The sequence below is a fragment of the Carcharodon carcharias genome, chromosome 4, assembly GCF_017639515.1.
Source record: "Carcharodon carcharias isolate sCarCar2 chromosome 4, sCarCar2.pri, whole genome shotgun sequence".
In the NCBI taxonomy this organism is placed as follows: domain Eukaryota; kingdom Metazoa; phylum Chordata; class Chondrichthyes; order Lamniformes; family Lamnidae; genus Carcharodon; species Carcharodon carcharias.
This window is the reverse complement of record NC_054470.1, coordinates 190,068,818-190,074,909: the sequence shown is the minus strand read 5'-3', so window position 1 is coordinate 190,074,909 and position 6,092 is coordinate 190,068,818.

The following is a 6,092-nucleotide window of genomic DNA, read 5'->3' as shown; positions in this document are numbered from 1 at the left end:
ATTAGCACAGATCCTGGGAATGGAAAAAATACTGTTTGCTGTTCTTGCAGCAAAGGGTGACAAAACAAAACAGATAATGAGAGCCAAAAAAGGATGATGAAAATAAATTTGTAAGGGATATTAAAATCAGCAGAGCAGTGGTCCTAATACTGACCATGTGGACAGGCAAACATAAATGGATAACCTGAAATATATGCACTTATAGAAATCACTTGGGAACAGGCTTCAATTTCCAACATTAAAGCAAAGTTTGTGGAATGTCTGGGGTACACTATGATCAGCAGGCTTCAATCAGCCAGCTTTCCTTCAGAGAACAGAGACTCGGACCACTGAACACATCTCATTCGGGTGGTGTTTGAATGCTGCAAAGTTTTATAACATCACAAGCGTCATTTTTCCTGTTTAATTTAGCCCCAGTCCACTCGTTTTTGACCTTGTTATTCTCAGATAATTCTCAATTGTACCAGAGAAACTGCTTTTAAAAAAACTGACCCTCACTGTTATATATTATAATAATTCATTTTTTGGGATGTGGGTGTCAATTTTGCAAATTGCACCAGATTATTTCCCATCCTCTCCCAGCCCCACAACAGTGGAATTGAAATTATCCCTCCAAAATGTGAGGTAAAACAGGGAACAGGAGAAGGTCATTCAGTCCCTTGATCCTGTTCTACCATTCAGTTAGATCATGACTGATCTGTATCTCAACTCCATTAACTTGCCTTTACTTCAAATCCCTTCTCTAATAAAAATCCATCTTTCAGTCTTGAATGTTGCAACGGACTCCCAACATTCACAGCTGCATTTGGAGAGAAAATTCCCCCACCTTTTTATTGACCTATCAAATATGTTTTATTATTTTAAACATCATAATCAGCTCCCTCCCACAAGTTGAGAAAAAGGATCTTGGTGGCCCATAGTTCCCCATTGCTTTATTAATGGCATGCCCCAGCCAAGCAGAGTTGACTTGCCAACCAATCAGCACCCTCTTCTCTTGTAGTATAAATTGTTGTGATAGTTTGAAATTTGGCCTTCTTGTGTTTGTCCTGATGAGGGCAAGGTGAAAAGCTTCAGCAACATGACCCTCTTTTCAGCAATTTTCAAGTTGAGAATAAAAACAAAAAACTGCGGATGCTGGAAATCCAAAACAAAAACAGAATTACCTGGAAAAACTCAGCAGGTCTGGCAGCATCGGCGGAGAAGAAAAGAGTTGATGTTTTGAGGCCTCATGACCCTTCAACAGAACTGAGTGAATATAAAGAGAGGGGTGAAATATAAGCTGGTTTAAGGGGTAGTGGGGGAAGAGAAGTGGGGGGGGTGGTGGTGTGGTTTTAGGGATAAGCAAGCAGTGATAGGAGCAGATAATCAAAAGATGTCACAGGCAAAAGAACACAGAGGTGTAGAAGGTGGTGATATTATCTAAACGAATGTGCTAATTAAGAATGGATGGTAGGGCACTCAAGATACATCTCTAGTGGGGGTGGGGTGGAAAGACTAGCAGGGCATAAAAGATTTAAAAATAATGGAAATAGGTGGGAAAAGAAAAATCTATATAAATTATTGGAGAAAACAAAAGGAAGGGGGAAGAAACGGAAAGGGGGTGGGGGTGGAGGAAGGAGCTCAAGATCTAAAGTTGTTGAATTCAATATTCAGACTGGAAGGCTGTAAAGTGCCTAGTCGGAAGATGAAGTGCTGTTCCTCCAGTTTGCATTGGGCTTCACTGGAACAATTCAGCAAGCCAAGGACAGACATGTGGACAAGAGAGCAGGGTGGACAAAAACAGTTCCTCTGACATGTCCTCCTTCTTCCTTAACTGAGGTTTTCCACCCATGGTCGTTGACCCTCAACCGTGTCTGGCCCATCTCCTGTGCATCCGCCCTCACACCTTCTCCTCCCTCCCAGAAACATGATAGGGTCCCCCTTGTCCTCACTTATCACCCCACCAGCCTCCACATTCAAAGGATCATCCTCCGCCATTTCCGCCAACTCCAGCATGATGCCACCAGCAAACACATCTTCCCTTCACCCCCCCGGCAGCATTCCATAGGGATCGTTCCCTCCGGGACACACTGGTCCATTCCTCCATCACCCCCTACTCCTCAACCCCCACCTATGGCACCTCCCTATGCCCACACAAAAGATGCAACACCTGCCCCTTCACTTTGTCTCTCCTCACCGTCCAAGGGCCCAAACACTCCTTTCATGTGAAGCAGCATTTCACTTGCATTTCCCCCAACTTAGTCTACTGCATTCGTTGCTCCCAATGCGGTCTCCTCTACATTGGAGAGACCAAACATAAACCAGGCGACCGCTTTGCAGAACACCTGTGGTCTGTCCACAAGAATGACCCAAACCTCCCTGTCGCTTGCCATTTTAACACTCCACCCTGCTCTCTTGCCCACATGTCTGTCCTTGGCTTGCTGCATTGTTCCAGTGAAGCCCAATGCAAACTGGAGGAACAGCACCTCATCTTCCGACTAGGCACTTTACAGCCTTCCGGACTGAATATTGAATTCAACAACTTTAGATCTTGAACTCCCTCCTCCATCCCCACCCCCTTTCTGTTTCTTCCCCCTACCTTTTGTTTTCTCCAATAATTTATATAGATTTTTCTTTTCCCACCTATTTCCATTATTTTTAAATCTTTTATGCCCTGTTAGTCTTTCCACCCCACCCCCACTAGAGCTGTACCTTGAGTGCCCTACCATCCATTCTTAATTAGCACATTCGTTTAGATAATATCACCACCTTCAACACTTCTTTGTTCCTTTGTCTGTGACATCTTTTGATTATCTGCTCCTATCACTGCTTGCTTGTCCCTACAACCACACCACCCCCCCACTTCTCTCTTTCCCCCCCCCCTTAAGCCAGCTTGTATTTCACCCATCTCCTTATATTCACTCAGTTCTGTTGAAGAGTCATGAGGACTCGAAACGTCAACTCTTTTCTTCTCCGCCGATGCTGCCAGACCTGCTGAGTTTTTCCAGGTAATTCTGTTTTTGTTCAAGTTGAGAATGTTGGTTGATGAGGATTTTTATGCCAATTTGAAAAGGATTGTGAAAACATTACTAAAAAGCTCGAAAAGTTGCCAACCCTCCACGATTGTTCTCGAGTTCCCAGGGTATTGGGTGATTAAAGATTTATCTCGGAGAAAATCATAGTTGCAGTAAAACAAATTTCCTTGAATATTGCCCTTACCAGTTATAAAAGTATTAGAAATGGGGTAAAAAGGCTGTTTGATCGGGCGAGGTGATTAGAGGTGGGAGGTCAAGCAAGGAAACCTCCAGGAATACGTCCAATCGGACTTGGCAACACTGTAAGGAAAGGGGGGATTGCTGGTTATGATTGAGGATTCCTACCCAAATTCTCATAATCTGTCCTTTATACAGACGTTGATTGATTGAATCTGTTTGTATTGCCGGAACTGTCTGCTTTCATTTCAGTAATCAAAAATCTTCTGTGGAGTTTTTGGTCAGTTTCAATCTTGGTAGCAATCTTGCCTCCGAGTCAGGAGATTTATGGTTTAAATCCTGCTCCAGAGACTTGAGTATGTGATCCAGCCTGGTGAGCACCATTTATAGCCCAAGAGCAAATCAAATCAAAACCAAATGATTGAAAACTAAAGCATCTGCTCAATGTAGAATTTCTCATGTGAAGTGCCTTGCAGTCTGAGATAATTAGTAATTTAAATCCGTTTTGTACCTCTGGAGGCAAAAGCATTTGAGAAAACCCCAGTTCCTATTTTAGTCTTTAAGGACAGGATCTGACACCTTGTCATTCTTTGTCTGAGATTTATTCCCAGTGACGTGATCAGAAAGGGCACAAGCCAGAAAATCTGTCTTCTAGCAATTCAATCTGAAACTGAACTGAAGTGAGGTTGCTAACTGTTTAAACTGTGAATTGTAAGAGTGTTTACCCCACATTTCTCACACTGGTAGCTGGACTGGAGGAACTCTGGGGGCAGTGCTAGTGAGGTCATGCACAATGCAGTCAATGGAAATGACGTCCTACAGTTTCAAAATCACAAACTGTATTACCATGATGACATTTATGAGCAAACATGGTCCTGCTCTTTTCAATTCTGATAAATTAGAGGATTAACTTTGTTTGGTCCGCCTTATTCCTCAGTGGTCAGTACTCTCGTTTCTGTTCTGGAAGCTGCACAAACCTGTCAATGGGTAAAATGACAGAAAATCAGTGGGAGGTGTTCAAGAAATAATTTAACGTGATATGGAACCAGTACCCCGAAAGGGCAAGAGCTTTACTTGTCAAAAAAAAAAACCATGGACCACTAAAGAGGTAAGAGACAACATATAGTTAAAAGGAAAATCTCACAAAAATGCAAAAAAAAAACCCTACAGATCCTGGCAAATGGAAAAGGTACAAAGAACAGTAAATGATGACAAAGCATGTAGTAAGAGTTAAGAGAGAGAGTGTGAAAAAAAAACTTGAAAAACATGCCAAAATCAACACGAAACATTTTTACAATTATCTTAGGTAAAACAGGGTCAAGAGCAATGTAGATCACTTGAAAACTGAGAAAGGTGATATTGTCAGTGAAAATAAAGAAATGGTAGACATGTTGATTATTAAAAACAAAAACAGAATTACCTGGAAAAACTCATCAGGTCTGGCAGCATCGGCGGAGAAGAAAAGAGTTGACGTTTTGAGTCCTCATGACTCTTCTTACTTTGTTTCAATCTTTACAGTAAAGGAAAAGGAACTTGGACCTTATGGAAAGAGGCAACCAACTTGCTAAATAGCTTTGAAATGCAGGTTTGGAGGAGAATGGAAAGAATCAGTTGGACAGGAAAAGTAACAAATGATGAAGTTCTGTGGAGAGTGAACCAAAACAGAAATTTGTTGAACATAATTAAGAGCAGGCAGAGAGTCTGGGTATGGCACATCTTAAGATGAAATGGTCTTACAGGAGACATAATGAAGGGAAGATTTGGAGGAAAAAGAGGAAGAGGATAAAAGAGAATATCAATGCTGGATGGCTTGAAAAATTGAATGTAATGACTGGCACAGGATAGAGACAGATACAGCAAGCCTGCTATGAGCCAAAGATCTGCCTTCAAGCAAATATGCATGATGATGGTGATGATGAAGAGGTCAGCATGCTGGACACCCCAAGGAAATTGACATTGAATTAGGGGCAGGGACTCACCAAAACTAACATAAGCAAAATAGCAGGAATGAAGACAATTATTGCACTGAAGAGTGACAAATTCCCAGGACCAGATGGTTTTCATCCCATGGTTTTGAAGAAGGTTGGTGAGAACTTTGCAAATGCCCAAACTATAATCTGCTAAAGTTCTCTTGATTTGAAATCGGTTCTTTTAGGTTGGAAAATTGCACATGTCACTCTGCTATTTAAGAAAAGTGGGAGAGGGAAATGAGGGAATTATAGATCAGTTAGCCTAACATCTGTTGTTGAGAAATTACAAAAGCCTATAATAACTGCAAGAGTTCCTCAGGGTAGTGCCGAGGCCCAACCATCATCAGTCGCTTCATCAATGACCTTCCTTCCATCATCAGGTCAGAAGTGGGGATGTTCGCCGATAACTGCACAATGTTCAGCACCATTCACGACTCCACTGATACTGAAGCAAATGCAGCAAGACCTGGAAAATACCCAGGCTTGGGCTGATGAGTAGCAAGTAATATTTTTGTCACACAATTGCCAGGCAACGACCATCTCCAATAAGAAAAGGTTTAACCATTGCCCCTTGACATTCAATGACATTACCATTGCTGAATCCCCCACTATCAACATCCTGGGGGCTACCATTGATCAGAAACTAAACTGGACTAGCCATATAAATACTGTGGCTACAAGAGTAGGTCAGAGGCTCAAACTCCTGTGGCAAGTACTCATTTCCTGACTCCTCAAAGTCTGTCCACCATCTACAAGGCACAAGTCAGGAGTGTGATGGAACACTCCCCACTTGCCTGGATGTGTACAGCTCCCATAACACTCAATAAGCTTGACACTGTCTAGGACAAAGAAGCCTGCTTGATTGGCACCCCATTCACAAACATTCACTCTCTTCACCACCAACATCTACAAGATGCACTGTAGCAACTCA